We start from the raw sequence: 27093 nt of genomic DNA on the forward strand, positions 1-27093 counted from the left end.
CCAGTCGACTATCAGGCAGATTGTGTAGAAATGACAGACATCCAACAGCAGTGTTACTCTCCCCAGGAGTGGATGAACAACAAAGATCACACTAATGGCCCTTTTCCACTGCACGATTTAGTAACGGTACGGTACGACTCTACCTGCTTTGTGCCCTTTTCCACTGGGGGCTGGACCTGGGAACCGTTACCATTTTTCGTACCTGTTTCAGAGGTGGTACTAACCGAGCCGAACTGATACTAAATTGTCACGTGAACGGCGCTGTCCACTGATTGGTCGAAGGAGATGTCGTCATACATGCGACGAAGCTCGGGGTCTTTAAATAATCACCCGCGTTAAAGCACAAACACAAACACAGCGAGCCACAGAGCAAACAGCAGCAGCAGTACCGCCTCGATGTCATCCAGTGCCTTCATCGTTGTTGTTTACTTTACTGACTGCGGCATGGGCACATTAGCAGTCGCCTGCAAATTACGTCACGGCAGTGTCGACCCCGCCAACTCCGCCCATTCCAAGTAGTCCGACTAGTACCTCTTGGCAGTGGAAAAGGAACAGGGCCGGTTCTAAAAGTGGGTAGAGTCGTGCCGTGCTAAAGCGTACCGTACCGATTCTGCAGTGGAAAAGGGCCATAAGAGCAGCTGTGTAATAGTCCAGAGGCCTGTACTACGAAGCACGTTCAACACACCCAGTGTATCTTTCAGTTACGCAGCTTCACTGGGTTTTCTATCCAGCTACAGACGTGTTCATGTGAAAGAGGCGGAGTTATTAATTATGATTGACAGAAATCATCACTGTGACTGTACACAGCTGTAGCCTATGATATGAGAGGAAACGGTAAGGCGCATGCACGGACAACAGTATGTTTTACACACTGTAAAAAAGCCAATGAGAGGAAACATAAACGAGAGTAACCATCTAACCTTACACCAGAACAAGATACTGTAAAGTAGGGCTGCAGCTATCGATTATTTTAGTCTATAAATGATTCCATTGATTAATGGAGTAATCGTTGCAGCCCTACTGTAAAGCAAATGTATTCTTACATGTAGTTCACCTCAGTTCTGTATTGCCTGATGTTTGTAGTTCCCATATAATTGTGCATTTCATACACATCATCTTGTCTAATTTAACAGATGCAGAAACACTAGAAATGATTTCCAAATATTAAAAGTAGTTTAGGACAAGGAACAGGAATTATTGTGACTTAAAATATTCATCAGAGTATTTTTAGCTGTTTAGTTTGATAATGAATGAATCATTCTGAATATCTCACAGAAGAATAAAATATAGCTTACATAATGTCAGACTGGATCTGCTGCTGAAGCAAAGAGAGGAAACGTATTTAGTGACTGAGATCTATCTGATCCAAACGTTGCATTTATAATCACTGAAGAAAATGAATAGTGTATTTCTTTTAATAAAAGAGGATCTTTCATTATTTCCAGTGATCATCACACAGTTTCTTCATGTTACTCTGAGCTGCAGTGATAAATGGGAGTCTATAATCATCCACAATCAGCTTCACTCTGGGGATAAACTATACTATAGCTAAATCATCATTCTGATCAGCTGCTGTCGGCTACTAAAGAACAACTACAACATTTGATGGTCAGTTTTTCATTGTGGCAGCTTGAGACTGTTGATCAAATGTTTTTCGGTACTTTCTACTCCACTACATTTATTTAACAGCTTTAGTTACTTTTCAGATGCAGATTTGACACAATGGATAATATAACAAGCTTCTAAAATACAACACATTGTTAAAGATGAAACCAGCGGTTTCAACCTTTTAGTCTTCAGCTTTAACCCGTCTGGGACTGACACAAAACAGTCGTGTGTGTGAAGCCAAGATGTTTGTGAAAACTGAGACTGTGGTTTAATTTTTACTCCAAACAGTTTAGTTCAATAAACAGATTAACAAAGTTGTGTTTTTCTAGTATTACCTGTCTGCTATGTTGATGATATCACAAACACTCTAACATCATTATGTTTTCCTTTTGTCTTTTCTTAAACAGCTGCAGCCAAAGGTGAGTCCTGATTATGATGACATCACTGTCTCTACATTTTACACCTGCTGTAACTTTGACTCCTACAGACCTCAATCATTCACTAACTAGAAAATCTGTAACTGTGGGAAACTGATTAGGATCATTCTTCTATTTTTATATGAGTCTGATTTCACATCACTTCTGAGTGGAATCATTTATCCTCTAATAACATTTACATAATGGCTTTTTAATTATTAATTCAGCAGTTGTTTAAACTTCTTTACTCTACATGTGTCTATTGTAAATGGTGTTTCCTCTGTTTTTCCCTCTGTGGAAGTAGAGCTTCTCCTTCCTGATGGAGGTGCAAAGTTAGTCAATCATCAGTTTCTCTTTATGAAAAACCTGTTTTTGTTTCTCAGGAGCTGATTAAATAAACCTCTTAGGTATCAAATGTGATGCTGACTTTACATGTTTGTTAACAACCTGATCCTGAGGAAAGGAACAAGAACTCCACTCAGAGAGATTTAAAGCTTGAAAACATTAAAATAATTATTAATAAATTATAAACATTTTCATGTTGTAAAGGAAAAAACCAGTTTGTGGATGATAGGTGCTGTATGATGTTGTAACCAGCAGACTGCAGCACAGAGGACACTAAATGACATTATAGTGGGATTATACAGCAGTGATTTACAGTCAGCTGTGTGTATATTTCTAAGTGCTGTCTGGCAGCTTCCTCACAGCACAATTAATGTGTAAATATTCTTCTCAGCAAATAAAACAACAAGCTCTCTCTTTGTGTTTCTCTCAGCACAGTAATCACACTGCTAGCTTTATTAATGAATGAGCAGACATTTATTAAAGTTTACATATTCAACACTGAAACTAAATGATCATACTCCTTAAACATGTTCCTAAATTAAAGTCCAGTGTAATAGTTCATTAGGTTTTTTTGTGTCTCAAACCTGAAGCCACAACCTGAATATGAGATCTGAGCATCATGAGAAGCTCCACCAGAAATGTATGAACCAAGAGGAGTGAACATGCTTTATAAACTCAGTGATTCATATTTCATCACAGTTTTTATATCATTGATCAGTTTTTACAGTATTATTGAAAAGAAAAGTTTGGACTCAAGTTAAAGTTCCTCAAATGTTTGACTGAGATAATAAACATGAGTTTAACAGGCTGAGTAATCCTCCTCATGACAGTAAACTGATCTTTGATATCACTGGAGTGTCTCTTTACAGGAAAACTACAATTATTTATTTATTTATTCATTTATTTATTTATTAGGCTGAATTTAGTTCATATAAAATATTTGATTAAACTTTTAATGGACTTTATTTTGTAGGATAAATTGAGATGATAAACATGAACAAACATAAAATAATGCTCTCCTTCCTCTGTGAGAAAATAAAAGCTCCAGTTAAATGTTTGATCAGCTGCTGTCGGCTACTGTAGGTTCAAATATCCGATAAGTTCCTCGTTGTTTAAAACATTGAAGTTCAAAATTAAATCAAATCAAAGATCATCAGGAGTCGTCCAGCTGAATGCAGTTAGAGTTTTATTGTCGACAGCAAAACCCGGAATCACAATACACAGACCATGTCCATGCAACAGTGAAACAAAGAGATAAGACTCTTGGGGAGTCTTTTTTATACTATCAATATTGCTAACCCTTGCCAAAAGTTGTATCCCCCCCATGTTTGGTATACGTTTAACCAATCAGTTTTCTTCCAAAACATATGATATCATCTTGGCCCAGACTCTTGGAAATACAGGTGCTTTCTGGTCTCCTCCCATGTTGAGTTGTTTTTGTTTTTTTTGGGTACACAGCTGCTGTTTGCTCAGCAGATCTGACACAGGTCATGTCAAGTTCAATCTGGCCTGTTACCTTGTTTCAACTGCATTCGTTTTCAATAATAGTGATTATAATGATTATGATAATGAAACAGGGATTAAAGTTTTCCGGCCCCGTGCCGGAATTCCGGCGTGCGGCGCTTGACTGCGGGCGCGTCAAAACAAAATAAATAAAATAATATAATTTTTAAATGTGAAAGAGAGTGTAATCGTTCGTCTGCCAATGATATGAGAGAAGTACAACTCTCCCGCTCTGAAACTAACATTATTATCCAATCAGAGGTGAAATAAGGCGGGTCTTGAGGAAACGTGCCTCCACCAATGTTACGTATGAAGCCTAATCGCCAGAGTAGAGAGAGAGACGTTGCATGGAGTGGAAAGATGGCTCAGTTCATGACTTCAGGGGAAAATGCCCTGATAATCGACCAAGGGTTGAAAAATAAATGGCGTTGGGCATGGCTAGATGAGCTAGGGAAGGACGGCAAGCCGTTTAGTAGTTGGTGCAAAAAGATGAGAGAGCCAGGTGCCTGTTTCTGCACGCTGTGCTCCAGAAAGATTAAATGCATCCAGCGGCAAATTTTTTTTATTATTACTATTTATTTTAAAGAAAGTTCAAAGTTGTTGAAATGGTGAAACCGTTTTAAATCTAACTATCTGATTTAACTACTGTACATTCCGGACTATAAGCTGTACAATGGCAGAAGGAGGTAGATTACTCCAGTAAAAGTAAGACTTAGTTTAATGACTTAGAAGTCGTCAAATGACTTACTTTAACGAATTTCGTTAGTTTATATAATGCAGATTTGTAAAGTATTACTTTTATGAGGGTCACAGTCACAGACAATAAACGTAGCATTTCATAATTGTGGTAGCAGCGGTGCAGCAGATGTAATGAAGTCCACGCAGCACGCTGGATGTAAACTAATATTAAGCCTATAGCCTATTCATTATAATGGTCGGATTGGGAATCCATATGCATAATCTCTCCACATTGCATGTTGCTTGAAATGACCAGGGCTCAGCTAATGTTGCCTTTTAAAACGTCGTTGATGTCCCGGGATTCCCTGCCCTAAATGTCTGTAGTCAGAGGAGGCGGGGGGGGGGGGTTGCGTGATGGCTGTCAGGCATCGCCGATCGGACCAACCCTCGCTAATATCTCATATTACAACGTGGGACACCTGCGGTTTAAAATCCGGTGCGGCTTGTACAAGTACAACATTGATTTTCTTTCTAAAATTAGAGCATGCGGCTTTTAATCAGGTGCGCTCTGTAGTCCGGAATTTACGGTAATTGTACCTGATTTGTTACTACTTCATGTAGAAGTTGATATTTTTTATGTTATTTATAGACTTGATTTACTAACGTCTAGTAATTTCTTAGTATTTAATTTGCCACTATTTATTTTAAAGAAAGTTCAAATATGTTGAAACTGTTGAATTAAAACTCTTTAAAAAGAGAATCATTGTCCTTTTTGAATACCTTAAATTAAATGGTTGCAAATAAATCTTATTCTTCAAATGCCTGCCTTCCAATTTCACATGTCACCTTGTGATTGTAGGCCATTTTGTAACCTGTCAAAGACAAAGATTAGCAGCGAAACTTGATATCAAAAGAAATCCTAAATGCTACATGTAGCATATTGTAGTGTGTTGGACTACTATTGCCACCTATTGGCCTTTCTTGGTGTTGCAGTTTAGTCAAACCTTAGTCTGCAATCATTTTGACCTTGCGAATGTGTACACGCCACAGATTACCACCAACATCAAAAACAAGGCCTGTGTCGTGTGCAAACACTCCAAAAAGTAAACCGGTTTCCAATCGATCAACCAACGTAGTGGCGTGTAGAGTCAAGTGCACAAGTCTAAAAAAGTTCAGGCTCAGGATTTTTTTTTGCTTTAATCCCTGATGAAAATGAAAGTAATGCATATTTCATTTAAACACATATAGTACTACTTTACTGTAGTACAGTTTGAGGTACTAGTACTTTACTGTAGTACAGTTAGAGGTACTTGTACTTTACTGTAGTACAGTTAGAGGTACTTGTACTTTACTGTAGTATTTCCATGTGATGCTACTTTCTACTCCACTACATTTATTTAACAGCTTTAGTTACTTTTCAGATGCAGATTTGACACAATGGATAATATAACAAGCTTCTAAAATACAACACATTGTTAAAGATGAAACCAGCGGTTTCAACCTTTTAGTCTTCAGCTTTAACCCGTCTGGGACTGACAAAGCAGTCGTGTGTGTGAAGCCAAGATGTTTGTGAAAACTGAGACTGTGGTTTAATTTTTACTCCAAACAGTTTAGTTCAATAAACAGATGAACAAAGTTGTGTTTTTCTAGTATTACCTGTCTGCTATGTTGATGATATCACAAACACTCTAACATCATTATGTTTTCCTTTTGTCTTTTCTCAAACAGAGGAACTCATCAAAGGTGAGTCCTGATTATGATGACATCACTGTCTCTACATCTTACACCTGCTGTAACTTTGACTCCTACAGACCTCAATCATTCACTAACTAGAAAATCTGTAACTGTGTGAAACTGATTAGGATCATTCTTCTGTTTTTACATGAGTCTGATTTCACATCACTTGGAATCATTTATTCACTAATAACATTTACATAATGGCCTTTTAAGCAATAATTCAGTTTGAACTTCTTTACTCTCTTTACTATATATGTGTTATATGTTTACTGGAAATACTGTTTGCACTGCTTTTCTCTACACTAATCTAAATATATCTATAAGCAGAGAAAATAACACCTCAATATTACATTTAATTGTCCATTTCAAGTATTATACCAAGGCTTTAATTTAAGTTGATGGTAGATTTTAGATCAGTCTGAACTGTCACACACACACAGAATCAGTTTAATTGTTCCTGACCATCTGTAGCTCACATTTCAGTCAGTGCAAAATAAATATGAAGTACAAAAACAGTCCAGCAGTAATTTAAAGTAATAAAGTCAGAAAATAATTAGCTTTTCATTCACTTTGAACATTTGATCATTTATTGTCTGCAGACACATCACTAACCAGTTAAATGAGTCCAAAACCTTACACTTGATGAGACAGATCCAAGCGGATGTGATTTTTTTACAGGAGACACATCTGAAAAATGAAGCACACAATAAAATTAGAGCCAGTTGGATAAACCAAGTTTACCATTCCAAATTTAATGCCAAGGCAAGAGGAGCAGCCATAATAATTCGTAAAAATGTTCCCTTTTTGCATAAATCTACCTTAGCTGACAAAGATGGGAGATTCATCATGGTCGCAGGAGAGATGCACTCCATACCAATTACATTACTGAACGTGTATGGACCAAATTGGGATGACCCAGAATTTTTTAGAAAGACTTTTAGTATGATCCCAGACATCTGAAGCACGAATCTCATTATCGGTGGGGATTTCAATCTGGTTTTAGATACCTATCTGGACAAATCATCAAATCAAAGATCACCTCAATCCAATGCTTCCGATTTTCTGAATTCATTTATTAAAAATACCAATTTGGTAGATGTGTGGAGAATCTTGAATGCATCCGGTAGAGAGTATTCGTTTCATTCTCGAGCACATAATGTGTACTCCAGAATTGATTTTTTTCTTTTAGACAGCAAACTTCTATCTGGGGTAAATAATGTTAAATATCACAATATAATAATCTCAGATCATTGCCCGGTTTCTGTCTCACTGCAGCTGCTTGAGCTGAGGAGAAACTTTAGATCCTGGAGGCTTGATCCGCAGTTGCTAACAAGGAAAGGATTCTGCGAATATTTGCAGACTCAAATAGGAATATTTTTTGAAACAAATGATAAAGATGATATCTCCCCAGTTCTTTTGTGGGAATCTTTCAAAGCATATATAAGAGGATGCATTATTTCCTATCAGTCCTCACAAAAGAAACGCAACAATCGAAAACAGACAGACCTAGAGGAGCAGATACGAAAACTAGATGCAGAAAATGCTGCCCAGCCCTCTGCAGAGAAACACAATAAAATCTCAGCCCTTAAATACCAGCTCAATACACTTCTGTCTGAAAAAATTTCTAAAGCTTTTACTTTTACTAAACAGACTTTTTTTTAATTTGGGGATAAACCTCATAAGCTGTTGGCTAGGCAATTGCGGAAAAGGGAAAGTGATAGAGCTCTTCATAAGATAAGTTCAGGAACTGGCACCCCTGTCACATCACAAAACGATGTTAATAACGCATTTCGCCATTATTATGAGGCTTTATACAGCTCCCAGGCACATGCTCCTGAGACCATGAAACAGTTCCTAAATACATGTCAATTACCAACACTGTCAGAGAGTGAGCAGAATTCCTTAGGAATGGAAATTACAGAGGGAGATATAAAGAAAACAATTAATTCCCTAAAGAATGGAAAGAGCCCAGGACCAGACGGGATATGTAATGAGTTCTATAAAAAATTTGGTAATAAAATATCCCCATTTCTTCTCAGGATGTATAAAAAATCCTTGGAGGATGGCAAATTACCATCAACACTGAACGAGGCTACAATAACACTTATCCCAAAGAAGGGGAAGGACTTAGAGCAGGTGGGCTCATATAGACCAGTGTCACTACTGAATTCTGATTTGAAAATCTTCATAATGTTAGACGCCTACTTAATATTCTGTACTCCCCTCGGCATCCAAAAGAAGATCTTTTCATTCTGAGTTTGGATGCCGAAAAGGCTTTTAATTGTGTAGAATTCCCATATTTATATGCTGTATTAGGAAAATTTGGACTTGGAACAAGATTTATCTCATGGATAAAATTACTTTACTCCAATCCTACTGCCAGAGTTCTCACTAATCAGACAATGTCAGAGACAATTAACCTATATAGAGGCACTAGACAAGGGTGCCCTCTTAGCCCCTTGTTGTTTGCACTAGCACTGGAGCCATTAGCGGAGACCATTCGTACAAATAAAGAAATTCATGGTTATGACACAGATTACACAACAAATAAAATATCGCTTTATGCGGATGACATTTTGACCTTTATTACAGAGCCAAAAACTTCAATGCCTGTTTTATTGGAGACAATTGATTTATTTAGTTCGTTCTCTGGATACAGAGTGAACTGGACAAAAAGTGAGCTGATGCCAGTGCGATGCAGTGACCCAGGTGCATTAGAACAAACTCCATTCAGACTGGCACAGGAGAGATTCACATACTTGGGGTTAGAAATTACAAAGAAATATAGTAAATTATTCGAGGCTAATTATATGGCTATATTAAATAAGTTTAAAAACAAACTGGAGTTCTGGAAAACCCTCCCTATTTCCTTGATAGGTAGAGGGAATGCAGTCAAAATGGTCTGTCTCCCTCAGTTACTGTTCCTCTTTCAAAACTTACCCATCTTCCTTAGTAAAACCTACTTTAAAAAACTGGATTCTATGATTCTTTCATTTATTTGGAATTACAAAACACATAGGATTAGAAAGGGGCATCTGTGCAAGAGTAAAACCAATGGTGGGTTGGCCCTCCCGGATTTTGTCAGGTACTATTGGGCAGCAAATATCCGATGCATCTCCTACTGGCTAGACGAAACAGTTGTGCTTGCCAGCTGGCTGGACATAGAGCAAGAGGATTGTTTTCCATATTCGATTGGTGCTATTGTGATGTCTCCCATCCATCTTAAAAAATCATACTATAGTTACAACCCAATTATACATAGCACTATTAAAATCTGGAGGCAAATATCAAAACAACTCAAACTTAGGAAACTATCCTTTACACTTCCAATATCAGCAAGCCCATCATTCACCCCTTCTATTATAAATGGAGGCTTTGATAGATGGAAAGAACTTGGACTGTACAGTGTAGGTGACTTGTACATTAGTGGTTCATTTGCATCATTTCAACAACTACAGGAGAAATATGGTCTGTCAAAAAGTGATTTTTTCTTCAAGTCAGACATTTTGTAAGGACACATTTGGACCATTTTGAAAATGCTACCCCTGACAAGCTAGACAGGTGTCTTAGAGATTGCACGACGGAGAGGAATGCAGTTTCAGTGATATACGATTCATTTCAGGAGCTAGATCAGGTGAATACAGCATACATAAAGGAAGGCTGGGAAAAAGAATTGGGTATGACGATAGCGGAGGATATATGGAAGGGAAGCCTGAGATATATCAACACTTGCTCCCTAAATGCTAGACACTGTCTGATCCAGTTTAAAACTCTGCATAGGCTGCATTACTCAAGAGTAAAATTACATAGAATATTCCCAGAAATATCACCCATCTGTGAAAAATGTAACCAAGAGGAGGCAAATCTACTTCATAGCTACACACTATGCCCCAAACTAGAACATTTCTCGACAGCAGTGTTTTCATTTTTCTCAAAAGTCTTCAAGACTACATTACAACCAGATCCTCTCTTGGTTATACTAGGGACATCAGGGAGCATTGGGAACCTGCAGATTATGCAGCGCCGCCTTTTATCCTATGGTCTCCTCTGTGGGAAAAAACTTGTTCTCCTCCACTGGAAAAAAACGGAGACACCTACTTTCAAAGAATGGTTAACGGCACTGACTGACACATTACACCTTGAAAGGATTCGTTATTCTCTTAGTGGTAGGTTGGAAGACTTCAAAGAGATGTGGCGACCGATTATTTCTTTCTTGAAACAGGATGTAGGACAACCTGAGTAGTACTAGGTGGGTGGGATGGGGTGGGTCAGGGAGGGAGGTATTATTATTTATTTATTTCAATAATGTATTATTTACTTATTTTTGTATATTTTTCTGATTTTTCTCCCATTTTTTTTTCTTTTTCTTTCAATTATTTACTTGTTCGTAGGACACCTTTGTTACTTATGTTACAAAATATTGAAGCATTGCATAAACCAAGATGGATGTACTGTATATTTGATATACTATCTGCTTCACAATAAAAAAACATTTGAAATTAATTAATCAAAACCTTACACTTGTGGGCCTTATTGAGACAGCAGCTGTAGAGATCTTCCAGAGAGGAGAGAGGGCAGCTGATGATCTTCTTTGTGGTGGTGACGACCCTCTGGAGCGTTTTCCTCTCTGCTACTGTGCAGCTAGCAAACCTCACACAGATACAGAAGGTCAGAACGCTCTCTATGGAGCAGCGCTAGAAGGACACAAGCAGTTCCTGACTGAGATGGTTCTTCCTAAGGATCCTCAGGAAGTAGAGTCTCTACTGTGTCTTCTTAACCAACGCTGTAGTGTTAGTGCTCCAGGTCAGGTCCTCCTCTATCTGGACACTCAGAAAGCAGAAGTGTGAGACTCTCCACACAGACACCGCTCATGTTTAAAGGCTGAATGTCTGTTTATTCCTCCTGTAGTCGATGATCAACTCCTTGGTCTTGGCCCCCCCCCCCCCCCCCCCCCCCCGCAGGTCTGTGTGCCTCACCAATCAGGACTCAGAGCTCTAATGAGACAGCAGTTTAGTGTAAAGTGTCCTCTGATAAAAGCAGTGAAATGTTTACCACTATAATGAAGCCATACATTGTTACTGGGATAGAGTTCACATGGAGCCTTTTCTACAGTATCTCTAATGATCCGTCATAGCTAGAAACAGGTGGGGGCGTGGTCCTCATGGTGGAGCAGCTGTGTCTGTGGAAACTCCATCTTCTGTATCAAACATGCTTTATATTAGTGGACAGTGATATTTCTGCAGTATAGTAGATGAACTCTGGGTGTGCTCGCTGTCTGAGTGGAGTTCAGAGCTTCGTCCTTACTGTCTTTTTATTTAGCTCCTAGTAATCAGGATGAATTCTGGGAAATGAAGTTTGACTTTGTTTAGTTGAGTTTTCCTCTTCCATCTGCAGCTCTCTCCTGCTTCTCTTTCTTTCTCTCATTCATTTGTTCAACCAGGTGTAATATTTATTAGTGTGTTGGATGTGTAGACAGAGATAGTCTGATGACTTCGCCATTGCTGAAGATCATCATCATTTTGGAACAAAGTTAAAGAGTTAAATGTTATTATTTATTAATGTGTGTGTTGTTCTCCTCAGGTTGTGATAAAAGACTAGAATAATATAATAATGTGAAAAATAAGAATCAGAGAAAACTAAATGTAAAAGATAAAAACAGATAAAACATAAATAGATGTAAAAAAGTGAAATATGAACAAGTGTAAGTATGATATGTGCAGAGCAGAGCAAATGATTTGTTGAAGACAATGTGCCAGACGACAAGAAACAAGAAAAGTTTCTTGTTATAACATAAGTTGATATGTTGCTATGACAACAAACTTCCATATGTCTGTCTTAACCTGATTATTCTGCATGTAAACATACTGATTAATACGTGTTTTTGTCTTCCAGGGACAACACTCATCAGAGTGAGAGAAGGAAGTGACGTCACTTTACCCTGTTCACTCAGAGAGGACATTACTAACAAGAAGTTTGAGTGGAAGAAAGATGATCGTCAGGTGTTCCTGTATGATGCTGGAGATCATTCCAATAACGCCAATACAGGTCAAGATCAGCTGTTCAAAGGACGAGTCTCATATTTTCCAGATGAACTGAAGTCAGGCAACGCCTCCATAACCATCAGAGATACGAAGGTGGCTGACAGTGAAAAATACACCTGTAACTTTCCAAATCGTCCAGGAGAAATATTCCTCGTTGTCCTTGTTGTTGGTGAGTACTTTGATAAAACTCTTATTTAGTGATGTGACTGGTTTCAGAGTCCCAGATGGACTCAAGTCAAATAGTCAGAAACACATCTGGCAGGGCCTCGTCCCCACAGCGCTGCAACCATGTATGGAGTGATTCCCTCTTTATCAAACATGCTGGATATTTGTGACACATTGCAGATTGTGTCACTTTCCAAAACCTGTTAAATACGTCCAGCTTCATGCAGTGATTGTTCAGGTGTGTGGAGGATCAGTTTAATGGTTCCTGACTAGCTGTAGCTCACATTTCAGTTGTTTGATGTTTGATACAAAATAAATATGAAGTACGAAAACACACAACACAAATTTAAAGGAGTTAAATGAGGTGAAAATTAGCTTTTCATTCAGTCTGAAGACTTCTTTGGTTCAGAGATCATTTATTGTTCTCTGCAGACTCATCACTGATGTACATGAAGTAAAACACATCTGAGTTCCTCTGTGGAAGTAGAGCTTCTCCTTCCTGATGGAGGTGCAAAGTCAGTCAATCATCAGTGTCTCTTTATGAAAAACCTGTTTGTGTTGCTCAGGAGCTGATTAAATAAACCTCTTAGATAAGTTGGCAGATGACCAAGAATACACTGATGCTCATTAATACGTTTTAATTGGACACAAAATGTCTATGATCTTTGATCAAATGTTTCTCACTGACACAATTAAACTGTGATAACACAAAGGCTCAGGACATGCTGCACAAGAAGCTATGATTCACATTTACAACAGTTTTTATATTACTTTAGTGGAACAGGAAATACTGTCTACATCTCAGACAACACATTACAGGACTTTTTTATTTTTGTGGTTCAAGAATCTGAGCAGAAATGTTTGATGATATCACAAACACTCTAACATCATTATGTTTTCCTTTTGTCTTTTCTTAAACAGAAAGAACCATCCTAGGTGAGTCCTGATTATGATGACATCACTGTCTCTACATTTTACACCTGCTGTAACTTTGACTCCTACAGACCTCAATCATTCAATAACTAGAAAATCTATAACTGTGTGAAACTGATTAGGATCATTCTTCTATTTTTACATGAGTCTGATTTCACATCACTCCAGCAGTAATTTAAAGTAATAAAGACAATAATTAGCTTTTCATTCACTTTGAACACACACATCATTTATTGTTGTCTACAGGCACATCACTAATCAGTTAAATGAATCTAAAACCTTCCACTTGTTTATTTATTGAGGAAAATGATCCAATGTTACATATTTGTGTGAGTTAAAGTATGTGAACCCCAGGATTATCAATTCATTGGAAGGAGAAATCAGAGTCAGGTGTTTGAATCAATGGGATGATGATCAGGTGTGAGTCTGGGAGGCCCTGTTTTATTTAAAGAAGAGGAATCTGGGTCTTCACTATAAAAGTCTGAGCTTCACAACACAGATTTGTGGAAGTGTGTCATGTCTCAAACAAAGGAGATTTGTGATGAGCTGAGAAGAAGAGTTGCTGATACTCAGCAGGTTGGAAAGGGTTAAAAACAGTTTGTAAAGAGTTTGGACTCCACCAGTCGACTATCAGGCAGATTGTGTAGAAATGACAGACATCCAACAGCAGTGTTACTCTCCCCAGGAGTGGATGAACAACAAAGATCACACTAAGAGCAGCTGTGTAATAGTCCAGCAGGCCACAGAGACTCCAGGGCAACGTCTAGGAAATTAAAGGACATTCTCACAGTGACCACAGTTAATGTTCATGAGTCCATCATCAGGAGAACATGGAGGGCCCTGGGGTTTAATTTTTACTCCAAACAGTTTAGTTCAATAAACAGATGAACAAAGTTGTGTTTTTCTAGTATTACCTGTCTGCTATGTTGATGATATCACAAACACTCTAACATCTTTATGTTTTCCTTTTGTCTTTTGCCTTTTGTCTTGTAAACAGATAGAGCCACCCTAGGTGAGTCCTGATTATGATGACGTCACTGCCTCTACATTTTACACTGCTGTAACTTTGACTCCTACAGACCTCAATCATTCACTAACTAGAAAATCTATAACTGTGTGAAACTGATTAGGATCATTCTTCTATTTTTATATGAGTCTGATTTCACATCACTTGGAATCATTTATTCACTAATAACATTTACATAATGGCTTTTTAAGCAATAATTCAGCAGTTGTTTAAACTTCTTTACACTGTGTTAAATGTTTACCAGAAATACTGTTTGCACTGCTGAGTTTTTTCCTTCACACTGTAATCCGAATATATCAACAAGCAGAGAAAATAATGCTTCAATATTAGTTTATTTTTTTACTCCAAACAGTTTAGTTCAATAAACAGATTAACAAAGTTGTGTTTTTCTAGTATTACCTGTCTGCTATGTTGATGATATCACAAACACTCTAACATCATTATGTTTTCCTTTTGTCTTTTCTTAAACAGCTGAAATCAGAGGTGAGTCCTGATTATGATGACATCACTGTCTCTACATTTTACACCTGCTGTAACTTTGACTCCTACAGACCTCAATCATTCACTAACTAAGTTACATAATGTTCATAAAACTCATTCACTTCTCGTAACATATCTTACAATGTGAGAAAGTCATCAGTTAATTAAAACAGCGTCATCTCAGCTGTTAGCAGCTTCTGAGTTGAATCTGAGATGATCTGCCGGTTATCTGAGGGAGAAAATGATTCGATGAACTGATCTGTTCAGCGTTTTGGTGATTTAGTGCTAGCTCTAATGTGTAGCATTGTAATATATGATATAACTGCCTTTGGTCAGATGAAATCTAACAGTTGTAGCTGCCACATGTTTGAATGTAAAGTGAAGCTTCATGTTTTTACTGACAGAAGAACAGCGCTGCCCAGACTATCACTAGCTTTACATACTAGACATTGATGTATTATTTTATGAAGCATATTTACAATAATCACCACAAATGTGAATATTAACAGGAAGTATTTATGAAGTAAACCTACTGTCCAGATCCCGAAAACGTTAAATTAGAGCCTCAAATGAATTCACATTATTTACACACAGAGAGGTCGTGAACACACAGTCAGGCTGTTCAGGATTCCCCTCTATAACACAGACGTGGCTCTGACCAATCAGAGAGCTGAAATGACCACTGTTTCAGTTTAACTGGTGACTTCCTCATATTACATGAAGACAATTTAACTCAGGCTACATCAATGGTAAAGCATAACTGAGGTATTAAGCACAGATGAGTCTGTAGTTAAAAAGATTAAATTACTATTAAACTATGTAAAAGTCACCAGTTAAAGTGAAACACGCTGGTTCATCTAAGAGGCACCTGGCTGCAGACCTCACAGTGGAGGCCTGCAGCCTCTCGGTTCGTCAGGCTTTTCACACGTCTGAAAACGTTGCAGCAGATTTACAAACAGGTGTTATTCTGATAAACTGACCACATATTAGACATTTACATAATTACTTTCTCTCCTTTAAAAATCTGAATTCTGGCAAACAGGTGGTCGAGTGGTTGGGAGCGCATGCCATGTACGCAGCAGACCCCAGTTCGAGTCCCGGCTGGTGGACCTTTCTGCATGTCACACCCCCCTCTCTCTCCTGTAATTTCCTACGTCTCTACTTTCAAATAAAGGTGTCTATGCCAGAGAAAATCTTTAAAAAATATGAATTCTTTATAAAGCTGTCAGCTCTGAACAATATTACACATGTAGCTCCCCATTGCACACGAGACTAATGGGGTGATGTTGTGTGTGTTTAGTGTTAAGGTTTACCTATTTAGAGTGAGCTGATACTTCTCTTAATGATAACAAAATTTAGTCCAGGCCTATACACCTGCTATACCTTATTAACTGGCACCAGACACCTTTTGTAAAAGAAAACAAATGTAGTTGTAGAGATTCTATTAAACTGCCTAGCTTTCCATACTGCTTGGTTTAATAAACTCCCTCTGGAAGGGTCTCAGGACAAGTACGGCGGTCACAACTCAGTTCTCCACACGGTTTTATTGCACATATCCGTTAAATATCAGCAAACTAATTAACCTGTGCTACGGCTATCCTAGCTAACTAGGATAATACGTGTTCATAGATTTAGTAGTAGAACTAGTAGTAGTGTTAGTAGTAGGTTGTAAACCTGCAACATAAACACAAAACAAGAGGGGTATTGCTCAACAGTAGAATAAAGAAATCCAGGATAACTGAGCAAGCGCAGCTTGATCTAGTCTGACCAGCGCATCTTGGCTTATTCGGTTGCACGTTTGCTGAGCCAGGATGAAAAGGTGCGGCTATGTCAAGCCAGGTGTAGATAGTTGGGATAAGTGCGTGTTCACGGCATTCTCAAATAGACCCATGGCATCGATCACAGAATCACAGATTGGAAAATGGAAAGGTGTCGCACGTCATTCTTCACGGCCGCTGAACAACAGCTCCTGATGGAGTTTCATGATGAGGTTAAAGAAATTTATAAGAACAAAGGCAACACAAGCACAAAGCACTGTAATCAAAGAAAGGGAGAAAGCCTGGCAGACAATCGCGGACCGGCTCAATGCATAAGTAGTGCAATTAATATACAATTAAAGGGTTGAGCATAGCTCAGTGGGTAGAGCACTTGCCCCATGTGTTGAGGCTGCAGTCCACGCTGCAGGCGATCCTGGCAATCCTATCCTGCATGTCATTCCCCCCTCTCTGTCTCCAGCTTTCCTGTCTCTCTTCTAACCTGTACATTAAAGGCAAAAAGCCCAAAAAATATACTTTAAAAAAAAAAAGTACAATTAATACAACAGTGCTCCACTAGAACTGTCAAAATTACAATTAAAGGACTAAAGAAGTTACTGTCCAAGCCCACTAATCAACAGTTGTACACTTTGATTTAAATGTGGCATGTAAAAGTGCATGCTACTCAGGAAATATAATTAAGTGCAAACAATTATTATATTTAGGTGTAGGGCAGGGGGAAGGCACATCTGCAGCTGCAGGATGCACTTCTGCAGATGAGGAGACAGTGTTGCTGGACTCCAGGCTTGAGGTATCATGTCAATTTTGTGGAAATGTCTTGCTCATTTAGCCCATAATGGATATGAAGTCAGTGATTAGGTGCTAATAGAAAATAACATGTGTAACAGGACCCAGATGCTGCTTAGCCTCAGAAGCAGCCAAGTAACATTGTGAGTATCGGCTAGTAAATAGTACAAAGTAAATCTACTGTACATTATACACAATAATGATACCACATGAATGACTATAAAATGACTGTTGCAATTAAACAGTCAACAGACTTTAATGAAACAACAATATAGTCTATTATATCAACATATTTAGAAAGACCATGGAAATGCTGTAAAACCCATTAATTTGTCACATGATTGACAGTAGAACTGCCAGATAAATCCCTGGGAATAATTTTAGCCTGGTTGTTAGCCTGGTCTGGAGCAGGCTAGCTGCAGAGAATAAATCACCATAGTAACTGGGCCAGGTTAAATTTAACCTGCTTTCATGCAACCGACTTGAGGCTAAATTCAGCCAGGATAACTAACATATCCTGGCTTAATCCCTTATCCTGGTTTCGTGCAATACCCCTAAGGTGTTATTCCCCAAATAACACACTTATCCTTGCACTCTTAATTTTAACTTAGAAATATTACCACTATTGTTCCTTACTTACCGACAAGCGTACCCGTTCTGACAATTAGTGTCATGATGAAAACTAAACTAAAACACCTGCCCTTAGTAATGAACAGCACACGCCCACTCCCACACAGAAACTGCCTACTGGAAAGTTCTACAGTAGTTTACTCAAAGTTTTTACGGCAATACAAATATTTACCTTTTTTTTATTTTTTTATTTTTTTAAAGTATATTTTTTTGGGCTTTTTTGCCTTTAATGTTCAGGACAGTGGAGATAGACAGGAAACAGGAGGCAGAGAGGGGGGAATGACACGCAGGATAAGACCGCTCGGCTTGGGATTTAAACCGGTCGCCTGCAACGAGGACTATAGCCTCAACACATGGGGTGGGTGCTCTACCCACTGAGCTATGCTCAACCTCAAATATTTACCTTTTAAAACTAAAATTAAACACAAAAAATATATTTCCCTAAATAACACAAAAAAGACCCACTTAAAATAAATAAATGATAACCTCTGGACTATACCAAAAGTATATTTACCTCACTGAGTCAGGAAGTTACTTCAAAAAATATACACCTCTCAATTGGCTTATGCAAATATGTAACACAATACCTTAAATGTCCTAAATTGTCTGTAATATATCCCTATGTCCTATTATTTAATACTCAGCTGATAACACAATATATACATAATGTGGGCCCACACACGCACACGCACTTGCAGTAACAGAAAAGCCCATTGCAGGCCTGTATGATGCTCAGGTGCAGTACAGCCGATGGAAATCCTCTTTTCCCATGAAGAAAACACACATCAGACTCACAGTTCAGTTGAAGAAGTCCTCTCCTCCATGCAACAGCAGTTCAGCTAGTCCTTCTCACAGTTCAGCTGGGGAAATCATTGGCTTCTATACTAAACATACAATTTGTTAATGGTACTGTGCTCGTCTCTGCGCTAACTCAGCTGCTGTGTTCACTCATGTTTTTGTCTTCACACTGTAATCCCAATATATAATATATATAAAATGTGGAGTCTGGAGATCAGAATCATAAGCTGCAGTTCATGGTAGATTTTAGATCAGTCTGAACTGTCTGAGCATACTCAAACCTGAAACTAAATGATCATACTCCTTAAACATGTTCCTAAATTAAAGTCCAGTGTAATAGTTCATTAGGTTATTTTGTGTCTCAAACCTGAAGCCACAACCTGAATATGAGATCTGAGCATCATGAGAAGCTCCACCAGAAATGTATGAACCAAGAGGAGTGAACATGCTTTATAAACTCAGTGATTCATATTTCATCACAGTTTTTATATCATTGATCAGTTTTTACAGTATTATTGAAAAGAAAAGTTTGGACTCAAGTTAAAGTTCCTCAAATGTTTGACTGAGATAATAAACATGAGTTTAACAGGCTGAGTAATCCTCCTCATGACAGTAAACTGATCTTTGATATCACTGGAGTGTCTCTTTACAGGAAAACTACTATTATTTATTTATTTATTCATTTATTTATTTATTAGGCTGAATTTAGTTCATATAAAATATTTGATTAAACTTTTAATGAACTTTATTTTGTAGGATACATTGAGATGATAAACATGAACAAACGTGTAGTTTCAGTGAAATAAAATAATGCTCTCCTTCCTCTGTGAGAAAATAAAAGCTCCAGTTAAATGTTTGATCAGCTGCTGTCGGCTACTAAAGAACAACTACAACACATTTGATGGTCAGTTTTTCATTGTGGCAGCTTGAGACTGTTGATCAAATGTTTCTCACTGACACAATTAAACTGTGATAACACAAAGGCTCAGACAAGCTGCACAAGAAGCTATGATTCACATTTCACAACAGTTTTTATATTACTTTAGTGGAACAGGAAATACTGTCTACATCTCAGACAACACATTACAGGACTTCATTTTTATTTTTGTGGTTCAAGAAATTCAAGATTTGCCCCCCAACAAAACTGAGACAACAGCCCCCCATCACCCTCCATGTAGCCTCAGCTCCTGGACCACCACAGGACAAACATCAGTATATGAATGTAGAGAGGAGAGAGTCAGTGATCCAGGAGTATCACACTCTGATACTTACAAACAAAGTTCATATTAATATTTAGTTCCTCGTCTTACTTTGATTTGAGGGATAATCGTGCTCTCAGGTTTGGAAATACAGTTCCCATAATGCTTTGGGGGATGTTAACAGGAAGTATAGTGTTGCCATGGATTCAGTGAGTTAGCTGTGGGCTCCAATTTGAGCCTCATAGTTTATTTAGACTGTATTTGTTTCCATGTTGACAAAGTGGCTCCATTAAAAGTATTGAGAATTAGAAATGATCACTTCCTGTTTGCAGTGATGATGTACAGACAATGATCTCAGGATTACTTTGATATGAAGGAAACTTAAACACTTGATGATTGGCAGTTGAGTTGTGCAGTTATAGGAAGAGTCTTTTTATGGTTTCTAAGTGGATTCACGGAGGATAATATGACAAGCTTTTAAAATATAACACATTGTTTAAGATGAAACCAGTGGTTTCCAACCTTTTTGAAGATGTTTGTGAAAACTGAGACTGTGGTTTAATTTTTACTCCAAACAGTTTAGTTCAATAAACAGATGAACAAAGTTGTGTTTTTCTAGTATTACCTGTCTGCTATGTTGATGATATCACAAACACTCTAACATCATTATGTTTTCCTTTTGTCTTTTCTTAAACAGATGCAGTCGAAGGTGAGTCCTGATTATGATGACATCACTGTCTCTACATTTTACACCTGCTGTAACTTTGACTCCTACAGACCTCAATCATTCACTAACTAGAAAATCTATAACTGTGTGAAACTGATTAGGATCATTCTTCTATTTTTGCATGAGTCTGATTTCACATCACTTGGAATCATTTATTCACTAATAACATTTACATAATGACTTTTAATTAATAATTCAGCAGTTGTTTAAACTTCTTTACTCTACATGTGTCTGTTGTAAATAGTGTTTCCTCTGTTTTTCCCTCTGTGGAAGTAGAGCTTCTCCTTCCTGATGGAGGTGCAAAGTTAGTCAATCATCAGTTTCTCTTTATGAAAAACCTGTTTTTGTTTCTCAGGAGCTGATTAAATAAACCTCTTAGGTATCAAATGTGATGCTGAATTTACATGTTTGTTAACAACCTGATCCTGAGGAAAGGAACAAGAACTCCACTCAGAGAGATTTAAAGCTTGAAAACATTAAAATAATTATTAATAAATTATAAACATTTTCATGTTGTAAAGGAAACCAGTTTGTGGATGATAGGTGCTGTATGATGTTGTAACCAGCAGACTGCAGCACAGAGGACACTAAATGACATTATAGTGGGATTATACAGCAGTGATTTACAGTCAGCTGTGTGTATATTTCTAAGTGCTGTCTGGCAGCTTCCTCACAGCACAATTAATGTGTAAATATTCTTCTCAGCAAATAAAACAACAAGCTCTCTCTTTGTGTTTCTCTCAGCACAGTAATCACACTGCTAGCTTTATTAATGAATGAGCAGACATTTATTAAAGTTTACATATTCAACACTGAAACTAAATGATCATACTCCTTAAACATGTTCCTAAATTAAAGTCCAGTGTAATAGTTCATTAGGTTTTTTTGTGTCTCAAACCTGAAGCCACAACCTGAATATGAGATCTGAGCATCATGAGAAGCTCCACCAGAAATTTCTAGATTTCACTCCAGCAGTCAAATGAACAAACAGTTTAGTTCAATAAACAGATTAACAAAGTTGTGTTTTTCTAGTATTACCTGTCTGCTATGTTGATGATATCACAAACACTCTAACATCATTATGTTTTCCTTTTGTCTTTTCTCAAACAGCTGCAGCCAGAGGTGAGTCCTGACTATGATGACATCACTGTCTCTACATTTTACACCTGCTGTAACTTTGACTCCTACAGACCTCAATCATTCACTAACTAGAAAATCTATAACTGTGTGAAACTGTCTAGGATCATTCTTCTATTTTTACATAAACTTCTTTGGTATCAAATGTGATGCTGAATTTACATGTTTGTTAACCTGATCTTGAGGAAAGGAACAAGAAATAAGTTTACATATTCAAAACTGAAACTAAATTATTATACTCCTTAAACATGTTCCTAAATTAAAGTCCAGTGTAATAGTTCATTAGGTTTTTTTGTGTCTCAAACCTGAAGCCACAACCTGAATATGAGATCTGAGCATCATGAGAAGCTCCACCAGAACTTTCTAAATTTCTCTTCATCAGTCAAATGAACGAACAGTTTAGTTCAATAAACAGATTAACAAAGTTATGTTTTCCTAGTATTACCTGTCTGCTATGTTGATGATATCACAAACACTCTAACATCATTATGTTTTCCTTTTGTCTTTTCTTAAACAGATCTCGGTGAGTCCTGATTATGATGACGTCACTGCCTCTACATTTTACACCTGCTGTAACTTTGACTCCTACAGACCTCAATCATTCACTAACTAGAAAATCTGCACAACACACTGTGTGAAACTGTCTAGGATCATTCTTCTATTTTTACATAAACTTCTTTGGTATCAAATGTGATGCTGAATTTACATGTTTGTTAACAAACTGATTCTGAGGAAAGGAACAAGAAATAAGTTTACATATTCAACACTGAAACTAAATTATTATACTCCTTAAACATGTTCCTAAATTAAAGTCCAGTGTAATAGTTCATTAGGTTTTTTTGTGTCTCAAACCTGAAGCCACAACCTGAATATGAGATCTGAGCATCATGAGAAGCTCCACCAGAAATGTCTAAATGTCACTCCATCAGTCAATGAACAAACAGTTTAGTTCAATAAACAGATTAACAAAGTTGTGTTTTTCTAGTATTACCTGTCTGCTATGTTGATGATATCACAAACACTCTAACATCATTATGTTTTCCTTTTGTCTTTTCTTAAACAGCTGCAGTCAAAGGTGAGTCCTGATTATGATGACATCACTGTCTCTACATTTTACACCTGCTGTAACTTTGACTCCTACAGACCTCAATCATTCACTAAGTTACATAATGTTCATAAAACTCATTCACTTCTCGTAACATATCTTACAATGTGAGAAAGTCATCAGTTAAACTAAAACAGCGTCATCTCAGCTGTTAGCAGCTTCTGAGTTGAATCTGAGATGATCTGCCGGTTATCTGAGGGAGAAAATGATCCCATGAACTGATCTGTTCAGCTTTTTGGTGATTTAGTGCTAGCTCTAATGTGTAGCATTGTAATATATGATATAACTGCCTTTGGTCAGATGAAATCTAACGGTTGTAGCTGCCACATGTTTGAATGTAAAGTGAAGCTTCATGTTTTTACTGACAGAAGAACAGCGCTGCCCAGACTATCACTAGCTTTACATACTAGACATTGATGTATTATTTTATGAAGCATATTTACAATAATCTCCACAAATGTGAATATTAACAGGAAGTATTTATGAAGTAAACCTACTGTCCAGATCCCGAAAACGTTAAATTAGAGCCTCAAATGAATTCACATTATTTACACACAGAGAGGTCGTGAACACACAGTCAGGCTGTTCAGGATTCCCCTCTATAACACAGACGTGGCTCTGACCAATCAGAGAGCTGAAATGACCACTGTTTCAGTTTAACTGGTGACTTCCTCATATTACATGAAGACAATTTAACTCAGGCTACATCAATGGTAAAGCATAACTGAGAGATTAAGCACAGATGAGTCTGTAGTTAAAAAGATTAAATTACTATTAAACTATGTAAAAGTCACCAGTTAAAGTGAAACACGCTGGTTCATCTAAGAGGCACCTGGCTGCAGACCTCACAGTGGAGGCCTGCAGCCTCTCGGTTCGTCAGGCTTTTCACACGTCTGAAAACGTTGCAGCAGATTTACAAACAGGCGTTATTCTGATAAACTGACCACATATTAGACATTTACATAATTACTTTCTCTCCTTTAAAAATCTGAATTCTTTATAAACGCTGTCAGCTCCCCACTACACACTAGACTAATGGGGTGTTGTGTGTGTTTAGTGTTAAGGTAGCTACCTGAAGGTTTACCTATTTAGAGTGAGCTGATGCTTCTCTTAATGAAAGTTACTCTAGTTACTAAACATACACTGAGCTCCTCTCTGTGTTCTCTGTGTGCTCATGTTTTTGTCTCCACACTGTAAATACAAATATATCTTTAAGCAGAGAAAAGAACACTTCAATATTACATTTAATTGTCCATTTCAAATATTATACCAAGGCTTTAATTTAAAGAAATATTAGAATAAGTGGAGTCTGGAGATAAATGATAAACTGCAGTTGATGGTAGATTTTAGATCAATCTGAACTGTCACACAAACACAGAATCAGTTTAATTGTTCCTGACCAGCTGTAGCTCACATTTCAGTCAGTGCAAAATAAATATGAAGTACAAAAACACTCCAGCAGTAATTTAAAAGAGTAAAATAAGGAGATAATTATCTTGTGTGTGTGTGTGTGTGTGTGTGTGTGTGTGTGTGTGTGTGTGTGTGTGTGTGTGTGTGTGTAGTGACGTAGCCAGTGTGAACCAACAGTGTGGGCCATTTGTTTCCACACAGCTTTTTTTTCTCTTTAAGGTCCCGGTAGCTCGTTAAATACTCGTCATAGAGAAGTCAGAGACTGTGACCATCAGCTTTTCATCTGTTTACTGTAAAGTTATTTCAAGTAGCAGAGTGGAGTAATGTGAATGTGCAGCAGCTTAAGACAGGATGTTTGTGAAATCTGACACTGTGCTTTATTTTTCCTCCAATCAGTTGTGTTCAATAAACAGAGAAACAAAGTTGAGTTTTTACACTTTTACCTGTCTGCCATGTTGATATCACATCAACTCTCTAACTTCATTATGTTTTCTTTTTTCTCTTTTGGGTTTCATCTGAAAACAAAAACCAGGTGAGTTGTGATTTTGGTCAGTGATCTCTACATGTGCATGTTTGTGCTGTAAGTTGTGAATATGATGATAAAAATGTTGAATGAGTAAAGCTCAGTGTGTTGAGCTGACTGGGATCATTCTTCCTCATGTACGCTGACACTAATATACATATACATGTTTTTATATTTGTCCAAAGGTAAAGTGCTCCATAGTTGTGGAGGCTTATAAAATGTTATTGTTACCATTTCATAACACAAGTGTCTACAAATGATATTTAATGTGCATATGACAGGACAGTTTATCTGTGCAATAATCAATACTTTAATAAGTGATCAGAGCTGATATCAATCCACTATATATTGGATCAGTGTATCTCTCATGATACACAGACACAGATACAGACACAGACCTAAGCTGTCCATCCCAATGAAAAGCAAGTGACATAAACTCAGTGACTTTATGAAGTCCACCTCTCTAAAACTAATGCAGTGTGATACAACAGTCTTACAATGAATCCCACTTTGATGAAGGTTTGAATGTTCAGCTTTTTGTTTCAACTGTTTTAAGAAAGATCCAGAGTCCATCACAGACTTGTACTTGTGAGCCTCGGCTCAGGATGTAGCAAACCTGGACTATGGACAGATTTCCACACATGTGCAGATCTCAGGTACGGCAGGAGTGTAGCAAAAGTCAGCTGTAAAAAGCCTAAAGTGGAGTGACAGGACAGTGATTGAAACATCCTTCCTACTGAGGATCAACACGTGTCAGAAACAGCAGGATGCTACAACAACATGAGCCTCCTCACTACTGTGACCAAAAGCAACCTCTGAGCTGTGGAGCCCAGCAGGAGGAAACTGCTCAGAAGATGGATGCTAATATCACTGTGGCTGCTGAGAGTCATCTCACTGCTGTTTGAATCTGTCAATCATTGGAGATTTTAGGAGCATGCACACCTTTAGTTGTTCTCTTTGTGTAGGTTATGATGTCTGAACATGATGGACTCTTTGATTCTGACTCTTACTTTACCTTCTTATCTGTTTCAGGTTCTGCCAGTGGACTGGTTGCTGGTTCAGTTCTCAAACTCTTTTTGTTGATGGTGTTCTTGGTGTTACTGTTCTAGCTGTGCTCGTAAAAAAGGGTTTTATGAAAGGTGAGTTTAAATAATATATTGTATCCATATAATCATAATGAGCAGACAACAGATTTGGCTTCCAATCCACAAATCTACATTAATCTATACATTTGAAATTAATATAGCAAATATAATAAGTAGTTGTTCATTTATACAACATTTTGAATTTCATTCAGTTCTGTCCATGTTTTCTGATTAACTCAGTTCATATACTTTAAAGTGAAGGGCTTGAATTTTACATTTCAAGACAGTTAATCTAAAAAATGAACATTTAAGTTTTAACTTTTTTAAAAGTTGAACACACAAAACAAACAGTAACATGCTGTGATTAGATAATTATGTCTTAACCGTGTTGTAATCAAACATATCTAAAAGGACACAACATAGTTAATGTATTTATTAACTGAAGGACTTTTGATTCCAACATTAGGATTTTCTTTAATGTAATTCTGTTTTCTCCCCTGCAGGCAGACATATTGTGATTCAACAAACCAGTCAACATAATCAACTTGAGACTTTCCTGCTCAACAACGTGCCTTGAACTTTGTTGCTGAAGTGTGTGTGCTCTTGTATCTTTTGATGTTTGTGAGGATCAGTTTGAGTTTTAGACAAAACAGTGAAAACATTTTTGGAGCATTTTGTCCTCATTGATCCAAAGGCTGGTTTTTAAGTTGAGGTCTGGTTTTAGAGTTAAAGATAGAAACAGACGACTGTATAAACCTGTTCACTTTAAGATGAAGCTCCCTGTCTTACTGCAGCAGGACCAGGAGGGGGCAGTGTAGCTCACAACATGATATCAAATAGAAAACACTGAAATACCCCAAAAAACAGAGAACAGAACAGTTTCAGCTGTCTGAACCTCAAAAACCTGCACTGAAATAAAACCTGCTGTTAAGCTTTGAATAATGGGAATATTTTGCAGCTTCAAGTATTTAAAGAGTGACTTTAT

General features: G+C 37.5%; 1 long non-coding RNA gene across 1 annotated transcript in view; it reads left to right on the forward strand.

Annotated features, from left to right (window-relative positions):
• Window positions 1-26773, forward strand: part of LOC128356165 (uncharacterized) — a 164238-nt gene extending 137465 nt beyond the window's left edge. Inside the window, exons 2-3 of the long non-coding RNA XR_008321157.1 lie at window positions 26056-26162; window positions 26612-26773. This is a non-coding gene — a long non-coding RNA (uncharacterized LOC128356165). The remainder of the gene's footprint in view (window positions 1-26055; window positions 26163-26611) is intronic.
• The last annotated feature ends 320 nt before the right edge of the window (window positions 26774-27093 follow it).

This window comes from Scomber japonicus, chromosome 3 (genome assembly GCF_027409825.1).
Source record: "Scomber japonicus isolate fScoJap1 chromosome 3, fScoJap1.pri, whole genome shotgun sequence".
NCBI classification, from domain to species: domain Eukaryota; kingdom Metazoa; phylum Chordata; class Actinopteri; order Scombriformes; family Scombridae; genus Scomber; species Scomber japonicus.